This window comes from Hemitrygon akajei, chromosome 4, assembly GCF_048418815.1.
Source record: "Hemitrygon akajei chromosome 4, sHemAka1.3, whole genome shotgun sequence".
NCBI lineage: Eukaryota > Metazoa > Chordata > Chondrichthyes > Myliobatiformes > Dasyatidae > Hemitrygon > Hemitrygon akajei.
The window spans coordinates 187691196-187714363 of NC_133127.1; positions in this window are offsets into that span (position 1 = coordinate 187691196).

Genomic DNA, 23168 nt, shown 5'->3' on the forward strand with positions numbered 1-23168 from the left:
GAAGTTGATTAGCAAAAGGGATACACAGCCAGAGAAGGAAGAGGATCATGGGATGGGAGGCCTAGGGAGAAAGAAAGGGGGAGGGGAGCACCAGAGGAAGATGGAGAGCAGGCAAGGAGTGATTGAGAGAGGGGCAGAGAGAGAAAAAAGTGAGAGAGAAAAGGAAAAAGGGGGACATAAATAAATAGATAGGTAGATAGATAAATAAGGGATGGGGTAAGAAGGGGAGGGGAGCATTAATGGAAGTTAGAGAAATCAATGTTCATGCCATCAGGTTGGAGGCTACCTTAGAGGATCAGCTGGAAACACAGATGCACTAACACCAGTGCACTGGAGGAGGCCAACAGGGACAGCATCCCCACCATGATAAAGCAGTATCTATTCCGATGTCATTGGGATGCCTAACTCACGACTCCCCAGACAGATCCTTTACTTCCAGTTGAAGGAAAGGTCAGCAAGTCCCGGTGGGCAATGGAAACACTTCAAAGTTAAAATCAAAATCAGCCTGAATTCAACATTCCATCTAGAAGACTGGGAAGATATTGCACTCAGTAGATACACCTGGAGGCAATCTGTTTAAGAGGAAGATGCGCTATTTGAGAACGATCTCCTTTATGCCACAGAGGACAAGCGGCAGCTGTGGAAAGAGAGGCTGAACAACCAAAAGGCCCAAAAACTAACCGCTGCCACCACTTACTCTTGTCCACATTGGGCCAGAATGTGTGCAATCTGGATCGGCCTCTATTGCCACCAATCGACATCCCCTTTGGAGAACATCATATTCAACTTGAATGATTGTACTGCTATTCACCCGCACACTTTCAGAATGTGGCAGTCAACCAGTGTGTCCAGAGGAAAACTACACTGACATAGGAGAACTCCATACAGATGATGGTAGAATTGAGTCGTGGGTCACTTGCAATGTAATAATGTCACACTAACCACTGTGTTATCTTACTCTGTGTGCTATTGCTATATCGGCTATATATTATATATCAATGTATCAATCTATCATTTATTTATTGTTTAACTATCTGTTATTTATTGTTTGTCCATACATCTATCTATTGCTTCTCTATTAATTATTGCAATTTATAGCACAACTTTATGCATAGCTAACTTAACGTATTGCACGTTTTGTTGCCACAAAACAGCAAATTTCACGTCAGCCGCAAGAAACCAGCTTCCATTATCAAAGGCATCCATTATCCAGGCCGTGCCCTCTTCTTGCTACTACCACTACTCAGGAGGTAATAGAGCCTTAGGACCCACATCTCCACATTCAGAAACAGCTATTACCCTTCAACCAGCCAGCTCCTGAACGAATGTGGATAACTTCACTCACTATGAGTTTGAACTGATTCCATAATCTAGGGACTCACATTCAAAGACTCTATGAACCAACTTCTCCGTATCAGAATCAGAATCAGCTTTAATATCACCGACATACATCGTGAAATTTGTTCTTTGTGCCTGCTGTAGAATGCAATACATAATTACAGAAAAAACAGGACTTATACTCTGTGTAATATTATAAATATTGAACTGTATTATAAATATGTATAAGTATATATAAATAAGTAGAGCAAAAATAGAAATAAAAAAAGTAATGAGGTAGAGTTCATGGGTTCAACATCCATTCAGAAATCATATGGCAGAAGGCTGTTTATTTATTTATTGTTTTTTTGAGCAGTTTGCCTTCTTTTGTACATTGGTTGTTTACCAGTCTTGGTGTGTAGTTTTTCCTGTTGTATTTCCCTGTTCTACTGCGAATAACTTCAAGAAAATGAATCCTAAGGTAGTTTATGGTGACATTTATGTACTTTGATAACAAATTTACTTTGAAGTGAAATAGACTTCCTCCTACTTCTCAGTAAGATTCTGCTTTTACTTTGAAAGATCTGACTTTTAAACAGATATCCCTAATTTTAGATTGCCCATGAGGAAAAATCCTCTTGCCATCTTAAATGTTTTAATTAAGTCCCATCTCAATAATGGTTTCTGGTTCCAATTGCCATTTTCCTTTCCCCTAAGGGTTCCCAAAAACATTTCCTTTACTTAACAGAATCCAACACTCATAGCCCCCTGTCTTCCTGCTTATCTCTCTCCAGCAGCTGTCTCCACCTTTACCCTCCCTTCCTCCCCCACACTCCATTTGTCTATTTTTTTTCTGTCTTCTGTTTGCCTCTATCTATCATCCACCTGTCACTGTTGTCCAACTCTATTCCTGCACCCCTACCCTACCTGGCACTACCTACCTGACATATTTTACCCCTTCTCTGATCACTGCAAACAAAGAAGAGGGGAGCAAAGGTGAGGCTGACCCAAGGGTCAAGGTTTGCGGGTGCAAGAAAAAGTCAGAGTGTGGTGGAGGCATGTTCAGGAGAAGTGGCAAATTTGGAACTTCAGTGACAAGGTTAGAGCAGCTGGAGTGGAGAAAAGTTCAAGCAGAGTTGTTTCAGAGCCTGTTAGATTGCTGAGTCTCTGGCGATGATCTTTGTATCATCAATGGGAATGGGAGAGGTTCCGGAGGATTGGAGGCTTGTTCCATTATTCAAGAAAGAGAGTAGTGATAGCCCAGGAAGTTATAGACCAGTGAGTCTTAATACAGTGGGTGGTAAGTTGATGGAGAAGATCCTGAGAGGCAGGATTTGTGAACATTTGGAAAGGAAAAATATGATTAGGAATAGTCAGCATGGCTTTGTGAAAGGCAGGTCATGCCTTACAAGCCTGATTGAATTTTTTGAGGATGTGGCCATGGATTTCAGCAAGGCATTTGACAAAGTGCCCCATGCAAGGCTTATTGAGAAAGTAAGGAGGCATGGGATCTAAGGGGAGATTATTTTGTGGATTCAGAACTGGCTTGCCCACAGAAGACAAAGAGTGGTTGTAGACAGATCATATTCTGCATGGAGGTTGGTCACCAGTAGAGTGCCTCAGGGATCTGTTCAGGGACCCCTATTCTTTGTCATGGCATTCTGTGGGGACTCTGGACTAGTCAAGGGGTTCCAAGACAGGAGGGTTCGTGGTAGTCTCCTTGGGAGTTGGGACTGAGCGTAGACAGTTGACGTGGCAAAACGGGCTCCAGCTGGCTATCCACCCGGTAGACCAGTCGATGTGTGGATTGTGGTGGTTCAGCCATGGGTACCCTAGAACTACAGGGGCTCGAGGCAAATGGATGAGATTGAACCATACCTCCTCCCGATGGTTTCCGGAGAGAATCAAGGTTAGGGGTGGCATACAGTGGGTAACCCGAGCCAGCAGTTTTCCGTCCAGTGATGATAGAAGCAGATGTATTAGGGGCATTTAAGAAGCACATGGGTGATGGAAATATAGAGGACAACGAAAGAGGAAAGGGTTCGATTGATTGTCAAGAAGGTTAAATGGTTGGCACAACATAGTGGGCAGAAGGGCCTGCACTGTGATACAGTGTTCCATGTTCCAAGTTAAGAGCTTGGTATTTGTGATTAATTCTGATTAATCAGGCTTGAAACAAATTTAGCTTCCTGTAGAGAATTTCCAGGAGGCTGCAGGGTTTCGAAGGTGGATTGGATATTCATGCCTGAATTTAGGGTAGCAGTGGTTAAACACACAAATGTATCAGGCAGTAACATAGACCTGACAACATTTCTGGAGGTTAGTCTCTGGAAATGAGCACATATTTTGCCTTTGGCAGGTTCTTCAAATACTCTATAGGTAAATGGTGAGCATACCAATGGGTCTATTTTAGAAGTGCTCGAGGTTTAATTAAATTTCACCTCTCTAACTTGGTATTACACCTGAAATACATCTTGTTGTTAGTATAAGCACTTTCCTACTTCTTCAGTTGGTAGGAGCAGTTGTTCAACTAAACACAATTAATCTCAGAACATGATTTAACTTCTATTTAAATTTATAGTGCTTTCAATATCATTATTGAACCGCCAGGACTTAAGAACTTTTTTTTTAAAGCTATTATTAATGCTTTTTGAGTTAGTGATTTAGATGCATATCATATTTTTACTGAGTTAAGTATTGTATGTAATTAGTTTTTGCTACAACAAGTGTATGGGACATTGGAAAAAAAAAGGTTGAATTTCCCCATGGGGATGAATAAAGTATCTATCTATCTATCTATCTTATTGTAATGTTACAATGGGGTGTTCTCACCTGTAATAGAAATGGAGCACACATTTGCAAATAGGATGCATTGCACTAGAATAAGCAACTAATATAAGAGTTTGCAAGTGTCTGATCAAGGTCAAACTTGTTGAAATATTTAGACTAAAAAGTCAGAGAACAGTACAACACACAGAAACCGGCCCTTTGCTCCATGAAAACACAAAATGCTGGCAGAACTCAGCAGACCAGACAGCATCTATGGGAGGAGGTAGTGACAATGTTTCGGGCTGAAAGGTCATCACTACCTCCTCCCATAGATGCTGTCTGGCCTGCTGAGTTCTGCCAGCATTTTGTGTTTTCATTTATTTCCAGCATCTGCAGATTCACTCGTGTTGCCTTTGCTCCATGATGTCTACACTGAACCAATGACACATTGGGCACATATATATATCCAGTGGACTTTGCACAGAAGTGTATTTGTCAACTTGGAGCAGACAGCAAGTTTATAAAACTGGTAGGAGCAAAGGAAGTTGGGAATGGTGAGGGTGAAGCATGTGGCAGGGTTGTGGGTCTAGTGGCCGAGAAGGCGTGCCAGGTGTAGGGGTTGGCACTGGTGCAGACTCACCCAGCCCTGAGATGCCAGGCAAGGTCATTTGATTCCAAACAATTGGTTTATTGATCATTATAGAATGTCCCTCTGGTGTTTCCCACTCGCTTATCTCCTTTCCCCCTTTCCCAACCATGGTTCCCCTCTCCTTGCCCCCTTCCCACTCTCAGTCCACAATAGAGACCCACATCAGAATCAGATTTATCATCACTCACATATGTCATGAAATTTGTCTTTTCTCCTGTGGCAGCAGTACAGCGTAATACATAAAATTACTACAGTACTGTGCAAAAATCCTTGGCACTTTTTATATATATATATATATATATACATATATATATATATATATATATATTTGCCTAAGACTGTTGCACAGTAAAAATTACTGCATGTATGAAATTACTTCTGTAACCTTTAAACTCAGTTAATTCCTAGCTTACTTGCTGTCAAAACAGTCTTGTTTTCAGCTTGTTTCTGTTTCTGACATTCATAAATAGCGCCGATCTTTTAGACATGTCAAAAATAGTTAAAAGGTATTACTCTAAAGTTTTTATATGTGCAAATCATGGAGTTTTACAACATGGAAACAGACCCTTTGTTCCATACCGACCAAGGCTGCCGTCTGCATGCATTTGGCCCATATCCCTCTAAACCAGGGGTTCCCAGCCTGTGGTTCTCCAACCCCTCAGTTAATGATCAAGATCCATGGTATAAAAAAGATTGGGAACCCTTGCTCTAAAAAAAGTCCTATCCTTGCACCCCTCCAAGTCCCTTTAAAATGTTAATTCAACTGCCTTCACCCACTTCCTCAGGAAGTTCATCCCAAATATAGACCAGACTCTGGGTAAAAGCTTATCCCCCAACTCAGATTTCTAATGAATCACTCCCCCCTCACCTTAAACCTATCCTTTCTAGTTCTTGATTCCCTGACCCTGGGGAAGTGGCTGTGTGCACTCACCCTGTATAAGATGACCCTTCATTTACTTCCCTCAAGCCGTCAGGCTGATCAATTAACCTCCACCTATTAACCCACCCCACCAGCCTCCACAACCACTACATCCACACTGGCCACTCATCCTCTCCATTGTCCTTCAGCACCCTTCATTCCCCCCCCCCCATGCAATGATGCTTTATGCTTACACTCCACAGACCATACCTACACTGACACAGTCACTGTTCTACTGTGTCCCTCTTGCTAACATTTTTGTCAATTACCGGTACCTTATGTACAGATATTCCTGTACCTAGCATCACTTTATGTACATAAATCAGTCCATATATAGATAAGATAATTTTATGTATATACGGCCACACTCAAAGGTACTTGTACATGCATTTTATAGAACTTGCAGTACCAGCAACATGGGTTCAATTCCCGCCGCTGCCTGTAAGGAGTTTGTAAGTTCTCCCCATGACCACGTGAATTCCCTCTCACAGTCCAAAGATGTGCTAGTTGGTAGGTTAGTTGGTCATTGTAAACTGTCCTGTGATTAGGATAAGATTAGATCAGGAGATTGCAGGGTGCTGCGGCTCGATAAACAAATAAAATGCTTTTATATTTATTTAGGATAATTCTTGCTTTTTTTATTGTGTTCTTTATGCTCATTGTCTTTTTTAATGCTGCAATGTATCTAGATTAGCATCGTTTTGGTGTCTACACTCATGTACTGAAGAATGACAATAAACAATCTTGAATCTTGAATTCTTGCACGTTCCAAGGAATATAGTCACAACCTGCTCAATGTCTCACCATATTTAATTTCCAAAAATAATTTTAAAAATTGGATAATTTAAATGCATACAATAACTCCTGGAAGCCAATGACCTTGTTTATTTGTATGGATGTGGCCCTGGTGCAGTCTTGTAGGTAGGTGGACCCGGCACAGAGAGCTTTAGACTATTTCATTACTGGGGCTCCAGAAGATGTCCACATGGGCAATCATCATTCACGGGGTTCAGCAGAAAATGTTGGAACTTGGCACTTCCTGAGGGAAAAATAAAACTGAACCAGCACTTCTACTGGGATGGAAGAGCCATTGAATTACTTCTACCCAATATCCAGACCTTCAGTGCTGTCTGTGTGGAGTTTGCACCTTCCCCCCCATAACCACATTGATTTACTTTGGGGTGCTCCAGCTTTCCAAAGATGTGCTGATTGGTAAGGGAGTGAGGAAAGACCCAAGATCTGATCAATTTGAGCACTGGGCTGAATTGGAAAGGCTGGAAAATGGGCCAAATCGAGGCAGCGGGGCACGCTTCTGAGAGTGTATTGAAGCTGTGGGGCCCGGATCTGAGAGCAAGGAATGGCCCAAGGTCTGGACAATTCAACCACTGGGCCAGATTGAGAAGGTGTTGGGGCTGGAGGTAAGGGACGGGCTTACCTCAGCTCTCATCTCTGTGAGTTTTACTCATCTCTGCACTGAACTGAGGCTACAGCCTGCAAGTAACTGACTCCTGAATTGGCTGTGGATGGCTTTTTGACTGTGGACTAACTTCCATGAACTTCAGTTCTAAATACTATTGCATGATTTGTTATTTATTCTTGCACAATGAGTGTTCGACAATCTATTTTTAATGGTTCTACTATCTGGTTTCTTTGCTCTGTGACTGCCTGTAAGGAGGCTAAAGTGAAGGCTGTATATAATATACGTACTTTGATAGTAAATGCAATTTGAATTTTGAAGCGAGGAGCTGAGTGCTGGTATCTGGGCGAGTCGGCGTGGTTTCAGAGCAAGAAACGTTCCCTCATTGTTAGCAAACCAAAAGAGCTGCATACGTTCCCATTTACGGAGATGGGAGTTGAAGATGAGAGTTTCAAGTTCTGAGGCGTAAACATCACCAAAAACTCGTCCTGGAAGTTCAAAGTGCATTTATTTTCAAAGTACACATATATTACCATATTGTACCAACTATATCCAGAAGCATTCATATATAGAGCATCCAGCATTGTCAAAGACCTCTCCCATCCTTCCCACAATCTCTCTGACCTCCTGCTAGCAGGCAAAAAGTACCACAGATTATGAACCAGACCTGTCAGGCTGGGTAGCAGCTTCTTACCCTTAGCTACTAAGACTTCTTAACACCCTGCTGCCACACATGTACTCACTGTCTGTTGCCACCTCCACTCCTCATCAGCCATGATGGAATGGTGGAGCAGACTCAATGGGCTGAATGGCCTAATTCTGCTCCTGTGTCTTACCTTCTCTGTTGTTTTGTGACAGTAATAAATCGATGTACTAGTTTAAATGGGTGGTTCAGTTCATTGAACGGCCTGTTTCTGTTGTGCTGTATCTCTCCGTGACTCGACAAAACTACCTCCCCTATTTTCTCTCTGCTGCTGGCACCTGATTCAATGTATATGCTCTCACCATTCACTGCTTTTCTTACAAATAGGCATGGATTTGATGGACCGCAGTTACCTCAAAATACAAGTACAACAGCTCCCTGCAGCCCGGTGAGGAAGTGAAGAGCTTCCAGTGTAATTAAATCTTCCCGTGCTACTGACAGGAGACCTCCGGGGTAACAGCTGCAAGATTTAACAATAAGTTAGTTATGATCAGGAGTACACCACTTCAAAGGATAGCGGAAGCAGATTCAATAATAATTTTACTAAAGAAATTTTGATGGGGAAAATTCTGCTCTGTTGGTATTTGGTAGAAGTAATTGAATGGCTCTTTCATAGGCACAGCAAATGCCACCTCCTGTTCTCAATTATTGTCTGATTCTATGAAGTAAGTTCAGTGCTGAGACAAAAGGTCTGTGCATAAAATGGCAACATTTCTTCAAGTTTTTTTGTAAATGTTCACATAAATTGTGTTCACTCGTCTTCCCACACTAACCTGGAACATAGAAATGACAGCACAATACAGGCCATTCAGACCACTATGTTGTGCCAACTTTTTAACCAACCTGAAGTTCAATCTAACCTTTCCCTTCTACTTCATCATCATCATCATCATCATCATCATCATTATGTGTCACATCTTATGAAAATCATGGTGTTCTTGGCAATTTTTTTAACAGAAGCGGTTTGCCATTGCCTTCTTCTGGGCAGTGTCTCTACACGAGGGGTGACAATACACCTCAGAGATTGTCTGCCTGGTGTCACTGGTTGGATAACCAGGACCTGCGATACGCAACAGTTGCTCATTCGACCATCCACCACTGCTCCTGTGGCTTCATGTGACCCCAATCAGGGAGGATAAGCAGGTGCTACACCTTACCCAAGAGCAATCTGGAGGCTAGTAGAGAGAAGGAGCATCTTACACCTCCCTTGGTAGAGATGTACCCCCACCCTGCCACCCCACACCTCCTACATAGTCCTCCATTTTTCTATCATCCACATGCCTTTTCTACAATCCATGCACCGACCAGTCTCTCTGTAAAAAAACTTAGCTTTGACATCCCCCTATACTTTCCTCCAGTCACCTCAAAATTACGCCCCCTCATATTAGCCATTTCCCACTCTGGGAAAAAGTCTTTGGCCGTCCACTCAATCCATGCCTCTTGACGTCTTGTACACCCCTATCAAGTCACCTCTCATTTGCTCCAAAGAGAAAAACCCTAGCTCGCTCAACCAGTCCTCATAAGACATGTTCTTTAATGTAGGCCACATCCCAGTAAATATGTACTGCGCCTCATTAAAGCTTCCACATTCTTCCTATAATGAGGGGTGTAGGACTGAACACAATATTCCCAGTGTAGTCTAACCAGGGTTTTGTAGAGCTGCAACACTACCTTGTTGCTCCTGAAATCAATCAACCCAAACTGTGCCTTTTATCATCCTGTACGCCCTTCATTCTCCTTCACTCCAAAGAGCAAAATGGTGAGGTAGTGTTCATAATTTGTTCAGAAATCTGTTCCTAAAACATAGGAATAGTAGAGCACGATACAGGCCCTTTGGCCCACCATGTTGATCTGACCTTTTAACCTATTAACCAGTTCAATCTACTCCTCCCTCTCACATAGCCCTCAATTTCTTTGTTATTCCATATTCCTATCTAAGAGTTTCTTAAATGAAACTTAAGAATCAGCCCTGGCTGAGCATTCCATGCATATTCCATACTCTGTATAAAAAAGCAAGCAAATACTGTAAACAAACAAACTCACCTCCGACATCTCCCTTATACATTCCGCCACCTTAATATTATATTTCTTTGTATTAATCATTTACACCTTCTAAAAGAATGTCTGTCATTCTTTCTATGTCTCTTATCATCTTCAATCACCTCTGTCAAGTTGCCTCTCATCATCCTCTGCTCCAAAGAGTCAAATCCTAGCTTGCTCATCCACTCCTGAGAAGACAGGCTCTTGAATCCAGCTTGCTGGTAAATCACCTCTGCACTCTCTCTAGAGTTTCCACATATTTCCTATAATGAAGTGACCAGAGCTGAACACGATATTCCAACCGTGCTCTAATCAGGCTTTTTTTGGAGCTGCAAAATTACCTCGCCGCTCTTGAGCGTGAGAATTTACCTGAGAAACTGTAATTTGCTCACAGGTTCAAGGATCTGCCAGTCCATCGGAGGTAAAGCCCCCCTTCACCAGTGAGCACATTTACAAGGAACACAGTTGCAGGAAAGCAGCATCCATCATCAAGGAACTCCACCATCCAGGCTATGCTTGCTTCTCGCTGCTACTATCAGGAAAAAGGTACAGGATACTTAGGTCCCACACTACCAGGTTCAGAAAGAGTTATTGCCCCTCAACCGTCCGACACTTGAGCCAGAGAGGATAACCACACTGACCCCAACACTGAACTGATTTGCCAATCTATAGACTCACTTTTATGAACTCTACAACTCATGTTCTTGACATTTATTACTTACTTATTCAATATTGTTTTTCTTTTTTGTATTTGCACAACATGTCTTTGGCACATTGTTAGTTTGTCCATATTGTATGCATTTTCATTGATTCTGTTGTGTTTCTTCATATTTATTGTAAGTGTCTGCAAGAAAATGAATCTCAGGGTAACATATATGTACTTTGATAATGAATTTACTCTGAAGTTTAAACTTTGATGAAATTGGCACCACAATTCACCCGCAGAGCAAACCAGAGCCACTTGCAGTGTTTAGATCAGTTTGGTTTTACAGTACTGAGCAAAAATCTTCAGCACAAATATATAGCTAAGGTGACTAAGGCTTTTGCACAGGACTGTATTTGCTAACATGGAGTGGAGAGCAAGTTTGTACGTCTGGTGGGAGCAAAGGATGTTGGGAATGGTGAGGGTGGAGTGCCTGCCTCAGGAGGGGTGAGGGACAGGTGGCAGAGAAATAATGCCAGGAGCAGGGGATGGTGCGGGTGCAGATACACCCAGTCTTGAGATACCAGGCAAGTTCATTTGATTCCAAACAACAGTGTAATGCAGGTTAATTAAAACCAAAGATATAACCTTAGACAGCTCCAGCTGATGAGGGTCACAAACGAGGTTTACCCAATTTTAAAAAAAGACTGGAGAAAAAAATGCTATGTGAGAACAAGGCATTGACAGTGACAGAAATCCCAGTAAAATATTAGAAACTAACTAAAGATAACAGCTGTTAAAAGTGGAATTAGTATCTGTACCCTACTTACTGGAAAACCTCAAGGTGAAACCCCTGGATGAAAGATGATATTGATAAAGATTTATTAAAGCTACACTATAACAAACACCAGCTATAACAAGACAACATCAGCAGAGACAGAGGTCCAAGATCTCTATGATGTAACTGGGAATTAATTCTGTTAAATCATACCAAAGTGTTTGGTGAGTTAAAACACTTTTACTGCTCCAAGGATATAATTTATGAGTAAAATATGCCAGTAGTGTTGTAAATGAGAAATGTTTGGAAATGGCAATGTGACATCAGAGTTATTTTGAAATAGTACAATATTTTTGTGTTGAAGTATTGTAAATCAACTTTTCGTTGATAACCCACCATTTCATCCAATGAACCAAGAAACAAGATGGTGAGCCACCCAAGATCAAAGAACTAGTGCGGGGTCAAAACACTTCAAGATGCAGAGGATTTAATACGGTTGGATATACATGTTTATCTTCCATTTGGAGGATCTGAATTTAAGATATTAAGAAAGTGGATGTGCTGGAGCTACTGGAAAACATCAAAATGGGTAAGTCACCAGGACCAGATGAGAGGTACCCCAGGTTACTGTGGGAGGTGAGGGAGGAGATTGCTGAGCCTCTGGCAATGATATTTGCATCATCAATGGGGATGGAAGAGGTTCCAGAGGATTGGAGAGTGCGGATGTTGTTCCATTATTCAAGAAAGGGAGTAGAGATAGACCAGGAAATTATAGACCAGTGAGACTTACCTCAGTGGCTGGTAAGTTGATGGAGAAGATCCTGAGAAGCAGGATTTATGAACATTTGGGGACGCAAAATATGATTAGGAATAGTCAGCATGGTTTTGTGAAAGGCAGATCCTGCTTTTCGAGCCGGATTGAATTTTTTCGAGGATGTGACTAAACCCATTGATGAAAGTAGAGCCGTAGGTGTAGTGTATATGGATTTCAGCAAGGCATTTGACAAGATATCCCATGCAAGGCTTATTGAGAAAGTAAGGAGGCATGGGATCCATTGCTTTGTGGATCCAGAACTGGCATGCCCATAGAAGGAAAAGAGTGGTTGTAGGTGGGTCATATTCTGCATGGAGGTTGGTCACCAGGTGTGTGCCTCAGGGATCTGTTCTGGGAACCCTACTCTGCATGATTTTTATAAATGACTGGATGAGGAAGTGGAGGGATGGGTTAGTAAATTTGCTGATGATGCAAAGATTGGAGGTGTTGTGAATAGTGTGGAGGGCTGTCAGAGGTTACAGCGAGACATTGATAGGATGCAAAACTGGGCTGAGAAGTGGCAGATGGAGTTCAACCCAGATAAGTGTGAGGTAGCTCATTTTGGTAGGTCAAATATGATGACAGAAAATAGTATTAATGGTAAGACTCTTGGCAGAGTGGAGGATCAGAGGGATCTTGGGGTTCAAGTCCATAGAACACTCAAAGCTGCTGCTTAGGAGCTGAGAGGTAATGTTGCAGCTCTATAGGACCCTGGTCAGACCCCACTTGGAGTACTGTGCTCATTATAGGAAGGACGTGGAAACCACAGAAAGGGTGCAGAGGAGACTTACAAGGATGTTGCCTGGATTGAGGAGCATGCCTTCTGAGAATAGGTTGAGTGAACTCGGCCTTTTTTCCTTGGAGCAACAGAGGATGAGAGGTGACCTGATAGTGGTGTAAAAGATGATGAGAGGCATTGATCGCGTGAATGGTCAGAGGTTTTTTCCCAGGGCTGAAATGGCTAGCAGGAGAGGACACAGTTTTAAGATGCTTGGGAGCAGGTACAGAGGAGATGTCAGGATTAAGTTCTTTATGCAGAGAGTGGTGAGTGCGTGGAATGGGCTGCCAACGTCGGTGGTGGAGACGCTGGGTCTTTTAAGAGGCTCTTGGACAGGTACATGGAGTTCAGGAAAAAGAGGCCTATAGGTAAACTTAGGTAATTTCTCAGGTAGGGACGTGTTCAGCACAGCTTTGTGGGCCAAAGAGCCTGTATTGTGCTGTAGGTTTTCCATGTTTATATATATATATTTATGTTTTTTATGTTTATATTTATTTTGGGTGTTGCATTTGAATTTGTAGACATACTGACCTGAACTGAAACTTAAGTTAATCATGATACTTAAAGATTGGAATTCAATTAGTTTCCTAACTAATTATGGATAACTAAAAAGGCAAGTATTAGTCTGTAGACCTTCCAATAGGGAATAACACTAGATCTAATTAGTTAGAGAAGTTGGAGTAACGAAGATTATTCTGATGCATCTCATTGATTCTAACTAAAAAGGAATTTGGTTTTCATTTGATATCTGAGATTTGGAACCTAAACAGAATGTTGGAAATCTGAATTGTGCTTAATCATGCATGTATTACTATCTTTTTATAAACTAAACTTATCTCAAGAAGCGTGTGTTTTCTATTCACTGCCTCCTTCCGATACCTAGAGCTTTTGATGGCCCTCTAACATCTAATGTAGTACAATGTAATTTGACTTTCTCATCAAGAGTGCGGCAGCCAGTTACACGAGATAAGACATGCACTACACAGGTGTTACAATTGGTTTATCGATCATTACAGAATGTCTGTCTGGTGCTTTCTGCTTCTTCCCCTCTTCCTTCCCCTTTTTCCAACCATAATTCCCCCCTCCTGCTCTCAGTCCACAACGGAGACCCATATCAGAATCAAGTTTATCATCACTCACTTATGTCATGAAAGTTACTTTTTTTAGTGGGAATAGTAATACAGTAAATTACTACAGTACAGTACAAAAGTCTTAGGCACCTTAGCTAGAAATACGTGCCTGAGACTTTTGCACAGTTCCGTATTCCAGAGTCATGGAATTATAGATCAGACAATACAGAAACGGGCTCATTGATGCAACTTGTCCATACCTGGAAACCTGCAGAATTTCTTGTGTTCCGACAAAATTTCTAGCATCTGTAAAATCTCTTGTATTTATAAGTTACTGCTCCACCTCAAAGTTTCTTTGAGGTATCCCTACCTTGAAGAAGTTTAAATCTTCCCTTCAGGAGCCCAACAGTCCTTACAAGGTGAAGCAACACTTCATCTGGAGTCTGTCGATTGACATACTGTATCCTTGCTGTCAGTGCAGTCTCCTCTACATCACTTCCTCAAGCATCTTCACTCCGTCCACCACAAAAGATGGGTTTCCCGGTAACCTCCCGCTTTAATTTTACTCCCCTTTCCCATTCTGACATGTCTGTCCATGGTTTCCACTACTGCCACAAACAGGACACACTCAGGCTGGAGGAGCAACACCCCATATTCCATTTGGGTGGCCTCCAACCCGATGGCATGAACTTCAATTTCTCTAACCCAGTAAATCCTCCCCCTCCCCCTGCCCCTGTCTCTTTTTCCATTCACAATTCTGGCTGCCCTCTTACATTTTCTTTTCTCCTTATCTGCCCATCAACTCACCCTGGTGCCCCTCCTCCTTCCCTTCCTCCCATTGTTCACTCTCCCTTCCTATCGAATTCCTTCTTCTTCAGCCCTCTTCCACCTATCACCTTCTAGCTTCTTATTTCATCTCCCCTGCTACATCCACCCACTTTCCCCCCTCACCTGGCTACACATATCACCTGCCTGGATTGTACACCATCCCTCCCCTACTTTCTTATTTTGGCTTCTTCCTCTTCTTTTTCAGTCCTGATGAAGGACCTTGGCCCAAAATGTTGAATGCTTATTCCACTCCATAAATGCTCTCTGAAATGCTGAATTTCTCCACTGTTTGGGTTCGCTGCCCATCTAAGCTCATCCCATTTGCCTGCATTTGGCCCATATGCCTTGTCATCTTTGCTATCCATGTACCTGTCCAACTGTATTTTAAATGTTGTTATTGTGCCTACCTCAACTACTTGCTCCAGCAGCTTGTCTCATACAGAGCATCCTTTCCATGAAGAGGCAGTACCTCAAGTTCTGTTAACGCCTTCCCCTCCCACCTTAAACCAAGTGCAACGCACACTGTGGTGAACTACATATACCTGTCTGGACATGCCCCTCTGATGACTGCTCCTGTGGCTCCTCCCACAGACCCCTGTATAAAGGTGGTTGGAGGCACTGCTCCTCCCTCAGTCTCCAGGATGTTGTGTGGTCATTTCTTGCAGCTAATAAAAGCCTATCTTTTGCCTCCCGTCTCTGAGAGTTATTGATGGTGCATCACACACAAAATGTTGGAGCAAAGCAGCATCTATGGAGAGGAATATGCTGCTTAAACCGATGGGCACTGGCTTTTAATCCTCTTTTCCCTGGGGAAAAGACTGTGCATTTACCCTATTGATGCCTTTCAAGATTTTATACACCTCTATATCATCAACCCTCAGTCTCCTAGACTCCAAGGAATAAAGTCCTAGCCCAACCTCTCACTATAACTCAGGCCCTCAAGTCCTGGAAACATCTCTGTAATTCTTCTCTCCAGCTTAATGTTATATTTTCAATAACAGGGTGAACTGAACTGTGCACGATACTCTAAGTGCAGCCTTACCAATGTCATGTACAGTACTGTGCAAAAGAATTGGGCACATGTACAGTATATATCTAGGGTGCCTAAGACTTTTTTGCACAGTACTGTAGTAATTTTACGTATTGCACGGAACTGCTGCCACAATAAAGAACAAGTTTCATGACATACATGAGTGATGATAAACCTGATTCTGATATGGGCCTTGTTTGTGAACTGAGAGTGGGAATGGGGCAGGGAGAGGGGAGGGAGCGGGAAGCACAAGAGAGGCATTTTGTAATGATCAATAAACCAATTGTTTGGAATCAAACGATCTTGCCTGGTATTTCAGGTCTGGGTGTGTCTGCACCCAGTTCACTCCATGCCTCGGCACTCCACTTCTGTCACCTGACCCACACCCCTCCTGTGGCGCTCCACCCTCACCATTCCCAGCATCCTTTGCTCCCACCAGATTTACAAACTCGCTCTTTGCTCCACATTGACAAATACAGTACTGTGCAAAGGTCTTAGGCACATTACTTATATATATATATATATATATATATGTGCCTAAGACTTTTGCACAGTACTGTACAACTGCAACAAACCATCCCAACTTCGATATTCGGTGCCCTGACTGAGGAAGGAGAGCACACAGAACTTCTTCATAACCTCTTTTCTGAGCCACTTAGGACAAGAGACCTAAAAAGAAAATCATACCAAGCAAGTTGTTGGTTGGCACTATTACAACACCAGCAACCTGGGTTCAATTCTGGCAATGTCTGTATGGACTTTCCATGTTCCCCTGTGACTGCGCGATTTCCTCCAATACTCTGAAGACATAAGGGTTAGTAGGTTAATCAGTCATGTGTGAGTAATTGGGTCAGAAAGGACAGTTACCATGCTGTATCTCCAAATAAAATAAACAAATAAATTAGACAAAAGAGCTTCCTCAAATGATGGAAATCCAGTGCAACACACATGGTTGGGGTCCTGACGAAGGGTCTCGGCCTGAAACATCAACAGTGCTTCTCCCTGTAGATGCTGCCTGGCCTGCTGCGTTCCATCAGCATTTTGTGTGTGTTGCTTGAATTTCCAGCATCTGTAGACTTCCTCGTGGTTGGGGGCTGGCTTCTTCTGTTATTGCTGCCTCCCAGTGATGGATTGGTGAATGACAGGCTAGATTGCATGTGTCTGCGCACTGTACCATCAATTTGCAGCACATGTCACTCCGGGACTTGGGCGATATTTTTTTTTTGTGTGACTATGTTTTCTCCTTTGCTATTTTGAATGTGCTGTGCTTGTTTAGCACACTGGCCCCAGAGGAATGCTCTTTCATTCAGCTGTATTCATGTATGGTTGAATGATAATTAAACTTAATTTGATTTGATTTAACTTGTTGGAGTAACTCAACAAGTCATCAGAAACTATAGCAAGGATTCCCAATCTTTTTTAAGCCATTGTGCCTTACCATTGACTGAGGGGTCCATGGACCCCAGGTTGGGAACCCTGGGTTCTATGGAGAGAAATAAATAGCCAACATTTTGGGCCGAGAGTCTTCATTGGGGCAGTAAATAAATTAATCAGAAGAAAGAGTAAATTTGAGAGCTATCAGGTTTCTGAACATCCAAATCAGCCAATTTTTCCCCTTTGCAAGGTGTTCTTCATAAGACTTTGCAAATCAGCATTGGAAATGTGTAAACTGCATTGGGTTGCTATTTGCGATCGGATAGATTGGATTCTCTCCAGTAGTTACAAAAATCCTTTAATCATTGAGTCTGTATACCTTCATAATGTTGCTCTTGCTTGCTAAATCCTTACAAAGTCTGGAGCTTTGCTGTGGAAATAAAACACAATAACACTTTATCCTCAGTGCTGAATCATGGAACGATTACAGCAGAGAGGAGGCCACTTGGATAGAAACAAGAGCAATCCACTTTTTCCCATTCCAACCCCCTCTCCCCCATTGCTCTAGATGTCCTCCTAGAGGGATCAGAAGTGGAGAGAGTGAACAGCTTCAAGTTCCTGGCTGTCAACATTTCTGAGGATCTAACCTGGACCCAACAATTCAATGCAGCTACAGAGAAGGCAAGGCAGCAGCTATTATTCATTAGAAGTTTAAGGAGGTTTGTTTTCCCACCTAGAACTCTTGCAAATTTCTACACTTGTACTGTAGTGAGTATTATGACTGGCTGCATCACCATCTGTATGGAGGGCTACTACACAGGATGGAAGTAAGCTGCGGAGAGCACTAAAATTAGTCAGCTCCATCATGGTCACTAGCCTCCATAGTATCCAGGACATCCTCAAGGAGTGTGGCCTCGAGAAGGTGGCATCTGTCATCAAGGACCCTCATCGCCCAGGGCATGCCTTGTTCTCATTGCTGCTATCAGGAAGGAAGGAAGGAGGTACAGAAGCCTGAAGGCACACACTCAAAGATTCAGGAACAGGATGTAGATGCCTTGTAACTCCTGTACAAGACAATAATGCAGCTACTCACAACACTTTCATTGGTGCTCCTGTAAGAAATTAGTTAGAATGGAGGAGTGGGAGACTCACTCACTTCAATCTCCTCTGGAAGTGGAGATGCTGCTGTGCTTTCTTGACTAAAGGGGTAGGATTGAAAGACCAGCAGAGATTGTCTATTAAGTACACTCTCAGAAACTTGGTGCTTCTAACTCTCTCCATGAAGGAACTGTCTCTGTGCAGTGAGGGGTGGTCAGCCTGCACCTTCCTAAAAAAAGCCCACAATCATCTCTTTGGTCTTGTTCATGTTGACACTCAAGTTATTTTGCTCTCGCCATTCTACCAGCTTCTCCATGTCTTCTCAGTATGTCATCTCATTGTTGTTGTTGACGAGGCTAGACATAGGTATTCCTCTGTATAACCTCTCGTTTCCATCTCTACATGGGAGTCTGCCATTCCTCCACTCCTGGGTTGAGTCATTGCCAACGCGCACCATGATAGAGTCTGCTGTTCCTCTGCACCTGAGTTCTCTTGTTGCCAGTGCACACTGTGATAGATTGTAGCCTCTCTGTCAATAAGTCCAAGATCCAGTTACAGAGTGAGGTGTTGAGACCCAGTGAGGACAGTTCACCCACCAGCTTCTGAGGTATTTGTATTAAATGCCAAAATGAAGTGAATAATGAGTGTCCTGACGTATGAAGCACCATTTTGCAGGTAAGACAGGACCTAGCAGAGGCTATGGGCATAATCATTGGACAGAGTTGAGTGATAAGTGAACAGTATTAGTTCCATTTAATATCAGAGATGCATACAATATGCAACTGAAATTTTTGTTCTTCACAGACATCCATGAAAACAGAAGAGAGCCCCAAAGAATGAGTGACAGTAAAAATGTTAGAACCCCAAAGCCTCCCACTCACAAGCAGCAGCAAAACAATAACCCTCCTCTCCCCAACTTACTTCAGCAAGAAAAAAGCATTGGCACCCTCCACCCACCAAGCAAGCAATCGAAAAGTGCCCAAGAAAGACCATGATCGGCGGTACAACAAAATCCCTAATAAAGGGAAAGAGAAAGGATCCAAAGTAGCAGGAAAATGGTATTTAACATAATCTATAACCAGCCACTCTCAACACGTCATTATTGTTGAGGTCAATTCGAATGTACTCACACAGACTCATGGAACTGTATTCCCAGGTCCCGCTGCTGTGTTGAGAAAAACAATTTTAAGGGACAGCATTAAACTGCACAGATCAAGGAAGATGTGGCCATGAATTACACTGATGAAAAAATTAATCAAATGAACATTATAACTACAGCAAAGAAAACCAGACTAGACTGTCAAAGATTGTCCCTTCAATTATTTCCAGGGCAACTGACTGACTTGTCCACAGCCATACTAAATGACATGACCTGGCTCTAAAACAGGAGCATATTGGGGTCCATTCATTATGTGTAGTATCATACGACACAAGTGGTCATGGTCTTTACTTGATCATAATTGCTGTTGGCAAATCTTTCTGCAGAAGTGGTTTGTGATTGCCTTCTTCTGGGCAGTGTCTTTCCAGGATGAGTGACCCCAACCATTATCAATACTCTTCAGAGATTGTCTGCCTGGCATCAGTGGTCACATAAACAGGACTTGTGATATGCACTAGCTGCTCATTCAACCATCCACCACCTACACCCATGGCTTCAGGTGACCCTGATTGGGGGTGGGGAGGCTAAACAGGTGCTGCACCTTACAACTCCTTTGGTAGAAACATATCACCACCCTGCCACACAAAGATTGGTGTGCAACTCTGAAACTCCAAAGACTTTCATGCTTTTTAACTGGAAGATTTTCCAAGCTTCAAGACAAGCCATCAGTAAACCATAAACTTCTGGTTCCCAAACACCTACTCCTCTCAAAGCTCTTTTAATTCACTTCCTTTGTTTTGAAGATGTTGCACAGTAGGACAATAAATGTTCTTGTGAATCTCCTAAACATAAATTAAATAGTGCATAGAGACTGAGGTGGTGTTGGATTAAAGGGGAGCATATGATATGTGACTCAGGCAAGTTTAAATGGAGCGATGGAAACAGGACACCTGTGAGCTTAGAAGCGTGGGGAATGGAACCCAGTGAAATGGAAACCACTGTAACAAATATCACTCAGTGAGCCAGATGGCAAATTAGCAGGATTTCTGAACACTTCCGGAGGTTCACGTCCTTCCACAGTTGCTGCCTGACCCATTGAGTTTGTTGAGCTTTTTATGTAGCCACGGATTGGCAGTCTCTTGTGTCTCCAGCATTTCTGATCTGCAGGATGTCTGAAAGCCAATTATCAGAGTTGCTAACATCTTTGTTTGACTTTCTCCTGAAATCTCTGGAGAGGTATTCAGTATTGGCGTTGATATTGGAATCGGTTTATTATTGACACACGTACCAAGACACAGTGAAAAGGTTGTCTTGCATAGTTTATACCGATCAGATCATTATACACTGTATTAAGGTAGAATAAGGTAAAACGATAACAATGCAGAATAAAGTGTAAAAGCTATCGAAAATGCAGTGCAGGTAAACTATAAAGTGCAGGTTCATGCAAGGTAGGTTGTGAGGGTAACAGTCCATCTTACCATTCAAGAGGTCGATAACAGTATGGTAGAAGCTGTTATTGAGCCTGGTAGTACGTGCTTTCAAGCTTTTTGATCTTCTGCGCAATGGGAGAAACAGGAAGAGAGAATGGCCAGTGTTGGCGGGATCTTTGATTGAGCTAATTGCCTTATTGAGGCAGCAAGAAGAATAGACGGAGTTCACCGAGAGGAGGCTGGTTCCTGTGATGTGCCGAGCTGTGTCCACAACTCTCTGCAGTTTTTTTGCCATCAGGTGCAGAGCAGTTGCTGTACTGAACTGTGACGCATACAGATAAATTGCTCTCCATAGTGCAGTAATAAAAATTGGTAAAGGTTAACGTGGACAGGCAAATTTTTTTAGCCTCCTGAGGAAATAGAGGTGTTGGTAAGCTTACTTTGTTGTGACAGCAATATGGTTGTGAAACAAAATGGCTGACCCACAAATGTTGTCAGGTTACTAACTTGGAAGACCATATTTTAAAGCAACACACACACACAATACTGGGGGAACTCAGCAGGTCAAGCAGCATCTATGGAAATGAATAAACAGTCGATGCTTTGGGCTGAGGCCCTTCTTCAGGACTGGAAAGGAAGGGGGAAGACACCTGAATAAGAAGTGTGGGGAATGGAAGGAGGATAGCTAGAGGGTGATAGGTGAAGCCAGGTTGGGAGAAAAGATAAAGGCTGTTGAGGAAGGAATCTAATAGGAGATGAGAGTGGACCACAGGAGAAAAGGGAGGGGGGTGGAATTCAGTGGGAGGTGTTAGGCAGGAAAGAAGAGGTAAGAGGCCTGAGTGGGGAATAGAAGAGGGAAGGGGGAGGAAAGTACATTTTACTGGAAGGAGAAATCAATATTCATGCCATCAGGTTGGAAGCTACCTAGGTGGAATAAAAAGTGTTGCTCCTCCACCTTGAGGGTGGACTCATCTTGGCACATAAGGACCATATTTTAGTGATGTTCCGTCGACAAATGTTGCTGCCAGTGAATAGTGGTGTTCTGCAGGGGCTGGCATTGCGACCTCTTTTCGTGTTATATGTCAATGATCTAGAAGACTGTATTGATGGCTTTGTGTCCCACTTTGCAGGTGATAGGTGGAGAGTGCAGTTGTGTTGAAGAAGTGGTGAATCTGCTGAAGAACTTGGATAGTGTTACGATCCAGCAACAATGAATATTTAATTGAGACAGGGTTTTTATTACAAATGAAACATTTATTAAACACTGCTAAAAAAAAACAAAAGTAAATAAACGACTAACTTAACCGGAAGTCGGCTGCTATAAGGCAGCTCAAACAGTTCTTAAAGCGATAATGCAAAAACAGTTCTTAAAGTGATAATGCGAAAACAGTTCTTAAAGTGATAATGCAAAAACAGTTCTTAGAAGTAGTAATGTGACAGTCCAAATGTTTTACAGTCGCTTAGGAGAGACTTTCCTTGAGGTAATAAATTCTCTGTCGTGGCGTTACTGCTGATCCCAGCTGAAGTATGCCTTGCTCAAGGGATTTACGAAGAAGAAAATAAAATGGCTTAAAGGCACTGACCTTTCCTTGATGAAACCCTACATCCAACTCTTTCTGCTCTTCAGAAGGCAAGAGCTATCATGGTTTGCAAGTTACTAATTCCTTCCAAATGAAGATTAATTAAGGTCAAACCTATTTATCACCGTCAACACCAACTTTTTCCCGATCCTTCGGGATTTCCGTACTTGAATAAGCTCTTCACTCTCCACTGAACTTAACTGGCAGTATTGTAGCAAAACTGCCAGCAATAACCTTTGAGACTTAAGGCAGAAAGTAAAATTCCACTTTAAAACAAAACTGCATCATAACATCGAATACGCAGCAAAATGGAGTCACTGACGAATTCAACCACGAACTGCCCTGCGTCACAGGGAGGGGTCCTCCTTTTATACCCTGTTGAAAAAACCTATCACATGACCTCTCACTGGCGGGAAAATTACGTCACTCCACCATCACAAGTCCATTACATCATGCTCATGTGACAGGCACAAGATACCCACGTAACAATAGGTACGTAACAATAGGTTTGGAGAATAGTCAAAAAAGTGGCAGATAGAACACAGCGCTGGGTATGTATGGACTTTGGTAGAAGTAATAAAGGCGTAGACTGCTTTTTAAATGGGAAGTGTATTGAGAAATCAAAGGTGCAAGGGGCTTCGAAGTCCTAATGCAGAATTCCCTAAAGGTTAACTAGCAGGTTCAGTCAGTAATAAGAAAGGCAAATGCAATGTTAGCATTCATTTTGAGAGGACTAGAATATAGAAGCAAGGATATGATGCTGAGGCTTTGTAAGGTATTGGTCAGAGTATATTTGGAACATTGTGAGCGGTTTTGGGCATCATACGCAAAG